Source organism: Mercurialis annua, linkage group LG1-X (assembly GCF_937616625.2).
Source record: "Mercurialis annua linkage group LG1-X, ddMerAnnu1.2, whole genome shotgun sequence".
NCBI classification, from domain to species: domain Eukaryota; kingdom Viridiplantae; phylum Streptophyta; class Magnoliopsida; order Malpighiales; family Euphorbiaceae; genus Mercurialis; species Mercurialis annua.
Genome location: NC_065570.1, coordinates 44956134 through 44971393, shown reverse-complemented (window position 1 = coordinate 44971393; position 15260 = coordinate 44956134). Strand labels below are relative to the sequence as shown.

General features: G+C 35.1%; 1 long non-coding RNA gene across 1 annotated transcript; it reads right to left on the bottom strand.

Moving 5' to 3' along the window:
* Positions 1–11360: 11360 nt before the first annotated feature.
* LOC126682056 (uncharacterized) lies at positions 11361–14620 on the bottom strand. The gene is made up of 3 exons (XR_007641401.2): positions 14477–14620; positions 12764–12863; positions 11361–11498 (listed from the first exon to the last, which is right to left on the bottom strand). It is a non-coding gene; the product is annotated as an uncharacterized LOC126682056 (long non-coding RNA).
* Between the last annotated feature and the right edge of the window lie 640 nt (positions 14621–15260).

Below are 15260 nucleotides of genomic sequence, written 5' to 3'. Positions count from 1 at the left end.
ATTGTAACTTTTGAAAAGTTTCAAGGGCCAAAGTGCAAATTAGCCAATTAAGCCTCGGGAATAGAAATTAGAAGATTATTGACGGAAATAATAATTTTGGGTTAGTATTATTTATTCGGATATAAATAATACGTAAGTAATTGAGTTAGAAGGATAATTTAACCATTTGGTTAATTATTGAAGTTTAAAAGAGAATTGGTTTAAGTTAAAGAAATGAAGGACGAAAGTGGCTAATTAGCCAAGATATATATATATATATATATATATATATATATATGTTTCTTAAGAAGAAGGAAAGAAAGAATGATCAGGAGCAGACGAAGAAAGAAAACGGCGATCACTTCGATCCGTCGCGGTTTCGCCGTTTCTCGTCCAAATCGAGTGATTCTCGCGCCGATGGATTAAGAATCCAATTCTCTATCATCTATAAGCTTCAAATCAAGGTAAACTTGACGTTTTGATTTAGGGTTTTGAGCGGTTTTACCGTTTTAATGATTTTGAGTTTGAATTCGACGTTTTAAGCTTAAATCTTGAGTTTTGATATTATTAAACGTTGCGGGATCGAATTAGGACGTTAGGCACGTCGGAAATGGCCCGGGGAATGAACCCCGGGGCTGCACATCGGCAGCCGTTTGCTCCACGAACGTGCAGTACACGTTCGTGTAGCATACTGCAAGAACGTGCAGCACACGTTCGTGTAGCAGACTGCACGAACGTGCAGCACACGTTCGTGTAGTACACTACACGAACGTGGAGCACACGAACGTGCAGCGTACTGCACCTGCACGAATGTGCAGTACACTGCTGCACGAACGTGCAGTCCTTCGCCAAAGGGGGATTTTCGAATCGGGCCTTCTGGGCCCTGACGCGACGCGAAAACTTGATTTCAGACAGTTTCAAGTCGCATAAACAATCACGATTCGATTGTATATCAACATAAACTAGGACGTTTAAAAGAGAGGTGTGATTAAGAGAAAGTTGAGAGTCGTATTTGAGATATGATCGTGATAACCTAAGTTTATAACTTAGGGTTTTGATACTAAACCTACGTTTACGGATTTAACGTATAGGTCACCCGAATAAGTAACTGGCGTATCGGTGAAATACCGGATCGACGGGCCAGAATAGCTAAGGGATAGAACGACGCATGGAGCTTACGCTTGCGGGATTATAATAGTGCAATTTTGGATAGCGGTCACTGTGAGTGGCAAATTTACTTTCGCGTATTATTAGTATAAAAGCTACTTTCTTATATTATGAGTATTGTTATTAAGTATTTCGTATCTATATGATTTGCTCGTATAAGATGCCTTGTTTGATAGATTTGATTATATGAATTCTGTTGTATTCGTTGTTTTGAAGATGAATGTCTAATGTGCGGTCCAAAGAGACCAACTACCTATTGGGTGTCAATAGGCTGTGTGATCATTAGTGAGTCAGTCTAGAGTGTCTGACTTTGTAATTAAGAAGTAAGATAATATAATTATGCATGATATGTTATGAATTCGATACGAGAGTGAACTCGGCTACGGTGTAGTCTGGAAGTCCCCGTATCTAGTGGGCTGGGCCCACCAGTGGCTGGGCCACCAGTGAGTTGGACTCACACTTTATGATTTCGATACGAGTGAGCACTCGGCTACGGTGTAGTCTGGAAGTCCCCGTATCTAGTGAGTTGGACTCACACTTTTGAAATTAATAATATTTGCTTATATTATACGTATTAAACGTGTAACGCTATATTTTGATAATACTATAAGTAACTTGCAAACTCACTCAGTATTTTCCCAAATACTGACCCCTCACTCTGATGTTTGCAGGTAGACGGAGTCAGATCAGACAAATCATCTCCATTGTGCCAGAAGTCATTGGACTTGCACAAGCATGAGTTCCTAGAGCTGCAGTAGTCAGTAGGTGTCAGTATTAGATAGACATTTGGATTTCAAATAGTTAGTTTTGAATGTAAACTCTAATATGATATTTTAATATCTACAATTATATTATTTAAAAGAGTTTTCTGAAAATGTTTATATATGATATTATACTTTTAAATGCGAAAAATTATTAGTGGTTTTAGGCTTGCTACGGGTTCCGGAGCTACCACTCCCATTCCCTAGCGCCGGTCTCAGATCAATAATTTGGGTCGTGACAATTGTGGTATCAGAGCAGTTGGTCCAGTTACCTCTGCTATGATTTGTTTGTCGGTTAAGTAATCTAGGAACTACTGCAGCTATAGAGTTGAGCTTTGTCTGATCCCAGTCGTTTACGTTAAGTGTTTTGTGATAAGTATAATAGATTAACTTGTGAAATGTTTGGTTGACTTTCGTGACACTTATATACGAGATAAATATACGTATAATTTTGTTTTCGATAAGATGTGCTTGCATGATATGAGATTGATTTGTATGAATTGAATCGGATACATCGGTTGGCTTTGCTATCGATGTCAGACATATTCGATACATCGTTTGGCTTTGCTATCGATGTCAGACATATAAGATACATCGGTTGGCTTTGCTATCGATGTCAGGTGTATAGGATACATCGGTTGGCTTTGCTATCGATGTCAGACAGATAGGATACATCGGTTGGCTTTGCTATTGATGTCAGGCAGATAGGGTACATCGGTTGGCTTTGCTATCGATGTCAGGCATATAAGATACATCGTTTGGCTTCGCTATCGATGTCAGGGATATAGGATACATCGGTTGGCTTTGCTATCGATGTCAGGCAGATAACGTGAGAAAGGTTATAGGATTCGATCGATCGAAATTTCAGAAAAAGTGAGAAGAAGGAATGTAAAGTTGTAGAAGTTGAGGAACTTTCCAGAAGCAGAGTTTAAAGGTCTAGAGAACTTACAAAACTCTAAGTTTATAACTTTTAAAAGTTGTTTGTTTAACGATTCTGAAAGCATAATTGTGCCTAGACCCGATATAGAAATACATGATTGCCACGACATTGATAGAAATGCATCACTACATACATCAATACATGCATTAATAGGACATGCATCATATGCATTATGTTCAGACGAAGAGGTGAGATGTGGCAACTCTTTGGGGATGAGAGACGTCATCACCCTAGTGCACAATTTTGCTAAGATTTAAATGAAATTTTTAAATGAGTCGTTTTATTTGAAAGAGTTTTCAAAGAGTTTTGTTTTTAATGTGAGTATACCTTGACCAGAACTCTGTGACGGAAGTAAAGTGCTCGCGAGCAAGCTGTGATCTAGGCTATGAGGCGAATGAATACGTATAGTTGTGAGAACATAGGATTTGTGCCTCTAGCTAATGAACTTAGCCTTGATTAAACAGACTAGTATATGACTAGGATAATAGATATGTGTTCGAATAATAAAACATATCTGATTAATAATGTATGATATGTATGCTATGTTTTAATACTCTTGATGTTTGATTAAGTCCATGTGAGCGGGATGCTCACAAGACTTAAGTGATGATACGTAATCAAGGAAATCTAGGGAACACTGATTTTCTTGAATCCTGACAACGTAAATGCTTATAGCTATAATGATATATGTGTGTAACATATGCAACGCGAGTATATGTTTTAGTAAATTGCTAAGTCTACAATGAGTTAGAACACTCAGAAGACTAGCAATAAACGACGTAATCATAAAAGGTAAAAAGGAAGGAGATATTCCTAAAGTCCAACGTACGTGGACAGCGATTAGTTGTGATGATTAGTAAGTGTTATATTTAAGGAATTTGTCAGTATTCCTTTATATAATCGCTATACTATGAACAAAGAACTGCGCGAACGCGTGCTGTTGCACAGAAAGTATACGAGACGCGAGAAGAAGATAGAGGTAACAAAAGCAAACGCAACCAGTCCATGTGGCTAGTAGGGGCCAGGAATGAAATGAAGGTCAATGGGAATCCAGCAAGATAAAATAGGAAAGTATAGGCATTGGGAATACTATAACCACCCAAAGTCAATATGAATTAGTTAGCAGTAAAGGCAACTGATAAAAGAAATTGTGTACCAATGATAGGACGATGGATACAAAGACAATATTAACGTGAGGAAAAGGACATCTATAGAAGTTTGATAGTGGTATGCATAAGTTAAGACTAAAAGAGTTTAACGGATCAAGCGGTATGCTAGATCCTCTAGGAAAAGTAAAGTAAAATACTCGTGCACATCGAGCGGATGAAGGGTAAACAGTATTGTCGATCGAGATGTCGATGAAAGGTTCAACCCATGAATAGTTGTGACGAGCAAGTAAAGCAATGATAGGTCAAACAATATGAACTAAGTTTGTGACCCGATTTGGGAAATTCTTTTGACTATTAGCCCCGATTAAGGATAATCGGGAAAGATTAGAAGCTACGATGAAAAATGAATAATTGAAGTATATGATAAGAAAGATCGAAACATAAATAATAAGTACAACAATAAGTGAATTAAGAGTTGAAACTTCCACTTCAAGATTTTGATTGTGAGACGGATTTGTAAAGCGTGAAAGGTTCAAATGTAATGGATGCCTATGAAGCGTCAACCCTTAAAGTTTAAATTAGATATATAAGAGGATACGATCAAGAGATTTAATATCGGAGTTGAACCACACTAAAGAAAGTGGTATCAGATAGATCAAGATAAAAGATAAGAAATGAAAGTAAGACATGTAAAAGGAGTATGACATGTATGATAAAGTATAAGAATTCTAAGACAGACTAAGGACGCTATGAAATTGATTAAAATAATAAGAGTTAAGAAAGTATGAACAACCTGTGTATGTCGTAATTGACTTGATAAGCGTTATTGAGAAGCGAAAAAGAGAAAGTCACGTAGAAGGATGACGAGAGGATCAGATGGAATAAATTCTATGTGGTCGTAAAACATATAGTAATAGGAAAAGATAAAGGTGACAGAGACATAGGATTGGATTCACTGACAGTTAAGACGTCAGTAAAGGTACAACAGTACAATATATAAGTAATTAAGAACGCACTACGTCGATAATTCAGGCAAAAGAATTGTGACCCATTATCTAATTAGTAATTGACGTTCAGAGTATTGAAACAAGAAATATCAATAATACGAGATACAATAGAGATGATACCATTATATGGTCGACTTCATAGACGACCATGATGATAGTACAAGAACGATAAGATAATATATATACGATTGAGAACACACTACATCGGGAAATTCAGACTAAGAAGACCACAACTCTCTATAATTGATTGATGTTGTGGATAGTAAAAGCAAATAGTATGCGATGTATAAGATGCGCTAAAGAGGAAAGCAAAGAATGCAATAGAAGATGATCAAGAAACACGATAAGAGCGTGAATAAGGAACGCAAGAGAAATACCATAGGATCATAGCAGTTAGACTATGAATCCTATTGGTTAACAAAGGACAAGAAATCAAAGAAAAATTTCGAAGAAGTACATCTACGATATGGACAAAAGTAGGAATAACAAGTGGAATGGCAAGATTACGGATAGAAGTAAGAAGTAAACTTAACGCTACGTGATAGTAAAGATAAATGATTTGAAAGTTAAGAGTCAAACTAAGATTGAGAATTGGAAAGAGGATATAGATAGGAAAAAGTTGGATTATGACAATAAGTGCTAAAAGCATCTTGGAAGGTCAAAAGACGAACAATATTAAGAGGGTGACAGAAAGAAGAAAAATATAGACGAAATGAGAAGGGATGATGAATAAAAAGATCAAGTATAGAACAAGTAACGACGTCATCAGAGCATATTCTAATGTAAGTATATGATTAAAAAGGGATTAAGGCCTTCATTTGAGGTTTATAAGCAAAGAAAGCTTACCTGAGTATTGATCACGTGCTGTTTTATGACCATCCTATCTGGCCGAAAACCAGATTGATGAAACAGGTCGATGTAAGGTAAGAAGAGACAGGGAGTTTTAAAGAATAGTACGTCATGCATAAAAGAAATAAATCAATGGATATGCAGACGAATATAAAGGTATGCGATATATCTAGATGCAAGAAGAAGGTTAAGTAAGTTTTACAAGAAAAGTGAAGACCTCATAAGGATACGTCCTGAGGATTCACCTCATAGATAACCATGATTAATGACGATAGCGAAAGAATCTTCATACGAGAAGTGAAGTAACGAGGCAAAAAGAGAATAGTGAATAATGGGATAAAGATCCCAACATAATGATAAATAAGAATCAGACCGTGATAACGGCCATATGGAAGAGATTACAAGAGTAAAGAATTAAGAACGGCGAATCGTAGATACACATGAATACGACTAATGTTGTCATAAAAGAGAGATATTAAATGACAAAGATATTCATTTTTAGTGATAAAACATCATTAAAACGAAATACCATTGGATATCAGTTAGAAACTGAAAGTCCAATTATAGGGACAAGAGTGATAGTATTGAATGTCAAACAAAGGGTAAACACAAGGATTGTGTTGTAAAAAAAAAAGAGAAGTGATCAAAGATAGATTGTCAATGATACCTGACGTCAAAGTGAAAAAGGTACAGAAAGTGAGATAACGATTCCTGGCGCTAATCAGTGTCGTAAGACGAACACGGTATTCCTACTGTGAATACAATTCTAGATGTAAAAAGGGATTAAAGTAAGTAAGAAGAGTATATGAAAATTCGAGGACGAATTTTTATAAGGGGGGAAGAATGTAATATCCCAAAATATTTAAGCATTTAATTGGACTACGTGTCCAGTCCTGTTTCGCCAGGGTGGCGATATTGGAAATAATTTTCGAGAAACTTAATATTATATTTCAATTCTAAAGTTAGAATTGGAATTAGAAGGAAAAAGGTCAAGAAAAGCTCGAAATAAGGTACAAGGACTAAAGTGGTAATTTAGCCACTACGACTTAAAATGGAAATTATTTCGCCAAGGTCCGCGAAATGTTTTATAGTATATGTGGTAAAATTTTCGGGTCAATCGGAGACCTTTTAAAATTTGGACGCGGATGCGTTTGGGCTAAATTGTAACTTTTGAAAAGTTTCAAGGGCCAAAGTGCAAATTAGCCAATTAAGCCTCGGGAATAGAAATTAGAAGATTATTGACGGAAATAATAATTTTGGGTTAGTATTATTTATTCGGATATAAATAATACGTAAGTAATTGAGTTAGAAGGATAATTTAACCATTTGGTTAATTATTGAAGTTTAAAAGAGAATTGGTTTAAGTTAAAGAAATGAAGGACGAAAGTGGCTAATTAGCCAAGATATATATATATATATATATATATATATATATATATATATATATATATATATATATATATATATATATATATATATATATATATATATATATATATATATATATATGTTTCTTAAGAAGAAGGAAAGAAAGAATGATCAGGAGCAGACGAAGAAAGAAAACAGCGATCACTTCGATCCGTCGCGGTTTCGCCGTTTCTCGTCCAAATCGATTGATTCTCGCGCCGATGGATTAAGAATTCAATTCTCTATCATCTTTAAGCTTCAAATCAAGGTAAGCTTGACGTTTTGATTTAGGGTTTTGAGCGGTTTTACCGTTTTAATGATTTTGAGTTTGAATTCGACGTTTTAAGCTTAAATCTTGAGTTTTGATGTTATTAAACGTTGCGGGATCGAATTAGGACGTTAGGCACGTCAGAAATGGCCCGGGGAATGAACCCCGGGGCTGCACATCGGCAGCCGTTTGCTGCACGAACGTGCAGCACACGTTCGTGTAGCATACTGCACGAACGTGCAGCACACGTTCGTTTAGCAGACTGCACGAACGTGCAGCACACGTTCGTGTAGTACACTACACGAACGTGGAGCACACGAACGTGCAGCGTACTGCACGAATTCTGCACATTCGTGCAGTACACTGCTGCACGAACGTGCAGTCCTTCGCCAAAGGGGGATTTTCGAATCGGGCCTTCTGTGCCCTGACGCGACGCGAAAACTTGATTTCAGACAGTTTCAAGTCGCATAAACAATCACGATTCGATTGTATATCAAAACATAAACTAGGACGTTTAAAAGAGAGGTGTGATTAAGAGAAAGTTGAGAGTCGTATTTGAGATACGATCGTGATAACCTAAGTTTATAACTTAGGGTTTTGATACTAAACCTACGTTTACGGATTTAACGTATAGGTCACCCGAATAAGTAACTGGCGTATCGGTGAAATACCGGATCGACGGGCCAGAATAGCTAAGGGATAGAACGACGCATGGAGCTTACGCTTGCGGGATTATAATAGTGCAATTTTGGATAGCGGTCACTGTGGGTGGCAAATTTACTTTCGCGTATTATTAGTATAAAAGCTACTTTCTTATATTATGAGTATTGTTATTAAGTATTTCGTATCTATATGATTTGCTCGTATAAGATGCCTTGTTTGATAGATTTGATTATATGAATTCTGTTGTATTCGTTGTTTTGAAGATGAATGTCTAATGTGCGGTCCAAAGAGACCAACTACCTATTGGGTGTCAATAGGCTGTGTGATCATTAGTGAGTCAGTCTAGAGTGTCTGACTTTGTAATTAAGAAGTAAGATAATATAATTATGCATGATATGTTATGAATTCGATACGAGAGTGAACTCGGCTACGATGTAGTCTGGAAGTCCCCGTATCTAGTGGGCTGGGCCCACCAGTGGCTGGGCCACCAGTGAGTTGGACTCACACTTTATGATTTCGATACGAGTGAGCACTCGGCTACGGTGTAGTCTGGAAGTCCCCGTATCTAGTGAGTTGGACTCACACTTTTGAAATTAATAATATTTGCTTATATTATACGTATTAAACGTGTAACGCTATATTTTGATAATACTATAAGTAACTTGCAAACTCACTCAGTATTTTCCCAAATACTGACCCCTCACTCTGATGTTTGCAGGTAGACGGAGTCAGATCAGACAAATCATCTCCATTGTGCCAGAAGTCATTGGACTTGCACAAGCATGAGTTCCTAGAGCTGCAGTAGTCAGTAGGTGTCAGTATTAGATAGACATTTGGATTTCAAATAGTTAGTTTTGAATGTAAACTCTAATATGATATTTTAATATCTACAATTATATTATTTAAAAGAGTTTTCTGAAAATGTTTATATATGATATTATACTTTTAAATGCGAAAAATTATTAGTGGTTTTAGGCTTGCTACGGGTTCCGGAGCTACCACTCCCATTCCCTAGCGCCGGTCTCGGCTCAATAATTTGGGTCGTGACATGACGGTGGCATATAGTAATGAGGGAGATTGTCCTTGCACTCTTTCATCATGATTTTCATCGTATTTGGAATCCAAGAATTTTAGATTGTCTTGCGGTTCGAGAAGTATTACTATAGGAAATTTCTATGAGATGGAAAATCATATAATTTTGAAAACATACGCTCTCTGGATATATAATCCATTGTTTCACAGAAGATGGGTATTGAATATTTGTTGGGATATAATGTTTCGCATCACTAGATAGTACAATACGGAGGCACATCGACTAGCTTAAACTATTGAACAGTTCACAATTCAAATTTTGTAATAAATATGTCACGACCCGATTCTCGGTATCAAGACCGGCGCTAATGGGAGTGGTTGTTCCGAAATCCATAGTAAGCCTTAAAAACACTTTAAAAATCACATTAAATTTTTCGCGGAAGACAAAACATATTTTCGAATATTTTAAAATCTCTGTTTAAAATGTTCCGGTAAAAATCATAAAAAACTCTACAATTAATTTTCTCTTTAATTAATGTATTCAAGTTTCATAACCTCTTCGCTTGGGTTTATAATGCATCTTATTATGCACACACCATCTCATTATGGTTATAACTGCATTTCATTATGCATACACGTTCATTATAAAAATTCTGATGCAGTCGCTTGGACTTTCGCACATCATACACACATTAGTATATCAGAGTCTTAACGTTAGAATAAAATATAATGCATAAATAAGTCCAACGACTACTAAGACATCACCATTCATTATTATAGCTACTGCAATTCTAGATATTTAAAGAAAAAGGTCGTCTCACTTTATTCAAGTCAGGGATTTCCGGAACAAGAAATTAAAAATCCACACCTCAAACTATTTGCCTGTAAAATTATAAATTCAACGAGGTCAGTTATAAAAACTGAGTGAATGTGTACAACATGTACTAATAAACATTAATATGAAAGTAATGCATCCCAATTACCGATTCATGTAAAATCCTAAATCATGATTCATGTTCCTATATGCTTTCAAAATAAGAACATAAATATTCCACCTTATTCGGGTTAACTTTTTAGGCCGCAAATTTATTAATTTCGCCTTTTTTTTAAAGGTTTAACCTCTCAGATCTCGGCAGTGTCTCTTTACTAGCCTTTGGTCGTCTGTATTTCGTTGCCTCTGAAGATCTGTTCTCACAAATCTAGGTCGTCGCCTCTGACCTCCAGACCGTTGGCTGGATTCACACAGCACATGAAATGCATTCTAAATACAATACCGATGATCACACAACACTATTGTCCCCAATGGTAAGCATGTTTCAATGAATCTAAATCGGTTTCAACACATGTGCGTCTTTAATGCAATTTAATATTAAAATATACATATGGCATTTATAAATCATGTAAAGCAGTTCGCAATATTTTTAATATTAATATTCAGCAGTATAAGTTGTAAACACACTCACAGTACTCATTTCTTCCAAATTTAAAAATTTCGCCCGTCGAAATTTCAAAATCTATGCTCGCCGGTTTTCGCGACAAAATTCGATATATCTAATTTAGAAATTAAACATTAATAAATGTATTAACTCTAAATTCTAAAATAAATTCTAGACCGACTCAATCAAAGAAGGCGAAGAATTTTCTTGATAATTCAGTCTTGTAAATTCTTAAAAGCTGGCGATTTATAGAAGAGCTGGGGGGTGTGATTTTCAAGATTTGTAGAAAGACGAAAACATCCCATTGGCTATAATTAAGCAGCATCTTAAGTAACATAAAAAAAATGGAGGATTAAGGGATAATTTTCATTAACGCCCCACCAACTTTATTCTCTTTACTTCTACCCTACTAAAGTTTAAAACGTATCCCAATCGTCGCTGTATTTTAAATTTATAACTCATCCATCTGTCAGTATAAAGCATATTCCAACCGTTTTTAAACTTTAAAACGTATTCTAGCCGTCTGCGATTTTAATATTTTGGACACTGACAAAATGCATCCTTGTCACGACCCGAAATCTCGAGTCGAGACCGGCGCTAGGGAATGTGAGTGGCTGCTCCGAAACCCGTAGCAAGCCTGAAAAACACTATAAATTTTTCGCTTTGAAAATAGAAATGTATGAAACATTTATTAAATGACTGATGGGACAAAACATCAGAGCTTAAATGCGCTTTAAAACATTTGGATACAATGGGACTATACTAATCTACTGCGGATAACTACTATTGTAGCGCTTCTGAACAAAATACCACAATTCAAACAAGGAGACTTCGAGAAGCAAACAAAGTGAAGTCTCGTCCAAAAAGACAGGTAACGATCCTGAAAAATAATTCCACAACGTGGGTCAGATATACTGGTGAATTCATGCCGTTACAAATAAATATTACATAAAGTTAAAAATCGTTTTATATTTAAAATAACTTTATGTATTTTCGAAATCCTTTGAAAACATCTTTAAAACAATTGAAGCCTGAGCTCACACATAACATATTTCAATCAAGACTTCAATATCAAAGAATGTCAACCATATACGTTGACCTTTAAATTAAACCACATTTCTTAAATTCGTCCATCTACATTGATGGCTAAACTTATCAACACATCATACATGCATAATCTTATGGGACCGATAGCACAGCCAACCGATCAACCATATCCACAACATACACACAATATTATGGGACCGATAGCACAGCCAACCGATCAACCATATTTATCTGACATCGATAGCGAAGCCAACCGATGTAACACACACACACAACCTGACATCGATAGCGAAGCCAACCGATGTAACACACACACAATCCTGACATCGATAGCGAAGCCAACCGATGTAACACACACACACACAACCTGACATCGATAGCGAAGCCAACCGATGTAACACACACACAATCCTGACATCGATAGCGAAGCCAACCGATGTAACACACACACAATCCTGACATCGATAGCGAAGCCAACCGATGTAACACACACACACAACCTGACATCGATAGCGAAGCCAACCGATGTAACACACATACAATCCTGACATCGATAGCGAAGCCAACCGATGTAACACACACAATCCTGACATCGATAGCGAAGCCAACGGATGTAACACACACACACAATTCTGACATCGATAGCGAAGCCAACCGATGTAACACACACACACAATCCTGACATCGATAGCGAAGCCAACCGATGTAACACACACACACAATCCTGACATCGATAGCGAAGCCAACCGATGTAACACACACACACAATCCTGACATCGATAGCGAAGCCAACCGATGTAACACACACACACAATCCTGACATCGATAGCGAAGCCAACCGATGTAACACACACACATAAACTGACATCGATAGCACAGCCAACCGATGTAACACACATTCAAGCATAAGCAAATGCATAATAATTCTCAAAACTATGTGTGTACCTTTGTATATTAAAATAATATATACATATAGTATATGCATAAAACATACATCCATACAAAGCATGTAAACATATAACACCGCAACACATATATCACATAGTATATTAAAATAGGAGACTTTACGAATACCGAAATGTAAAAACATGTACTCACAGAAACCGTTTAACTACGGTATTACTCCGTCAATGCTCCTTTAAACAACTCCGTTAATTCCCTTGGTCCTCCGACCCGATAGCTCGACAACTTGTCGAATCTAGTTAGGATCAAAATATTAATTCTCTTAATTAATAAAATCCTACTATGGAATTAACTTTATACCATCTTAATTTAATTTAATTAATTAATTCTAACCTCCAAATAATTTTTTATTTAATAAGTTCATAATTTATTTTATTCATGTAATTTTTCTTTACCTATCTCTTTTTACACATAAAACCATTTTTCAGAAATATTCATTTAAATACTTCATTTTTCATAAATATACTTTGTCATATAAAATATATTTCTTTATATAGAATAATACTTTCCACTTCAAGGTTATTTATTTAAATATATTAAAACAGCCCCATATTAGCTTAAATTCCATTTTTGGTCAAAATACCAAAATACCCTTAAACTTTTCAAAATTGACCATTTAGGTCCTTTCGTAAATCAATTAATTTCAAAATCGACAAAATCATTTTATCTCAGATTATTAACTTTCTAAATCTGGAAATTTTGGCTAATATACCATGTAGCCCTTCAAATTTGAAAAAAAATACAATTTAACCCCAAAACTCTAGTTTTCGGCAAACATATCCAATTCTTTCAAAAATAATCAAAATTCTTTAAAATTCTCAAAATCATTTCACATCAGATTATATACATCAATAATCTGGAAATATTGTTAAATTACAGGTTGGTCCTTTATTTTTATGAAAATTACACTTTAACTCCTAAACTTTAAATTTTGACAATCAAGTCCAAACCCAACCAAATTCAATAAATCATCAACTCTCAAACTCAGAATTCCATTTATGTTTTGATCACTCCAGTCACCAAATTCCGGTCACCGGATTCCGGTCAAGCTCCGATGAGCTTTAAAAACCGTTAAAACGTTCAAAAATCATTTTTACACAATTTTAATCACCCAAAAATCTACCAATACATATTTATTTTAATTATCATATTAAAACAGCAGCCCCAAAATTAAAATAAATTATTTTTCATAATTTTAACAATTTTAACAATTTTAAACCGTATAAACAATTAATAATCAAAACCGATTATTAATCCGTCAAAACACCTCAACTAAATCAATTAGATTCCATAAATAATCAACATATATATTTCATACATTTTTCATGAATAATTTCTGTCCAGAAATTAAAATGACAAAATACCCTTTTTAAACATTTTTTTACCGATTAAACTATTATAAAAATTAAACTCGATTAACGAACCATTAAAAATTCATCATTAAACATTTATTCACCATCAACCCAACATCTAACTCAAACATAAACCAATTTATTTCCAGAAATTTAAAATCCATTTATTTACCCTTTTTAAGCGATTTTTAAGCCTTTAAAACTATTAAAAATCGAACTCCAAACCATTAAATCGATACCCGAAATGTTTAACATTTTTAATCCACAAAAATCACACTTTAAAGCATATTTTAACCTCACTATTTAGATCAGCCCAGAAAATTAAAATAATTAATTTAATTTCACGGAAAAATTATTTTAAAACCGAAACTCATCAAACTAGCAATTAAAACCGATTATTTAAGCATCAAACCACAATTTTTAGCAACCTAAGCATGTATCTAAAGCTCAAATAAAATCAGAAAATAAAAGTTAAGATTTGAGCTTTGAAATTCACCTTGATCCAACATGCAAAGATAGATTAACGATCTACGGAAAATGCTCAACGTTTTTCGTTAAGAAACTTTTGTGAGTAAAGTTAAAAATCTAGGACTTGTGTTTTATTTTTTTATTTGAGAGCTTAGGCACCCACACAACAATGGAGAATGAATTATGCTAGAGAAATGAAGGAGAAGATTAAGAAACTTGGGCATCAAGTTTGTCTAGAGAAATATCTAGATATTAGTTTCATGTTTCATTTATTTACAAGTTTGCCATTATGGCATTCTTGTAAATAAATTGAACTCTAGGAGCAAAATAAACTCAAGTTTCTCAAATATTCAAAAACATTAAATCATAACATATGGGCTGAATTAAAATATTTTTGGGCCTTTAAAATAATTAAAATAATTATTTTGACGATTTTTAGCGTAAAATCGCAAAATTCACATTTAACACATAAAATTGCCAAAAGTTAAACTTAAGGCAAAACACACACAAAATCACATTTTCACACTTATAAATTCATCTCGTGAATTTAATAACTATTTTCGAGGTCCTACTTAATTAAAATTGGACACGCGCGAAAATAAATACTAACAAATAATACGGGGTATTACAATCATGAATGCAAATATATCACATACTAACCCCTTGTGGATACAACCACTAAAGGAAGTTTGACCGAATGCTCTCTGGCAAAGAAGATCAGGAAGACTCACCAAGCCAACCGACTCAGTTAGAATGGTGGAACCGAGCGAAGGAGCACCAGCCTCAGTACAAGCCGATTTGGATCAGCTCAT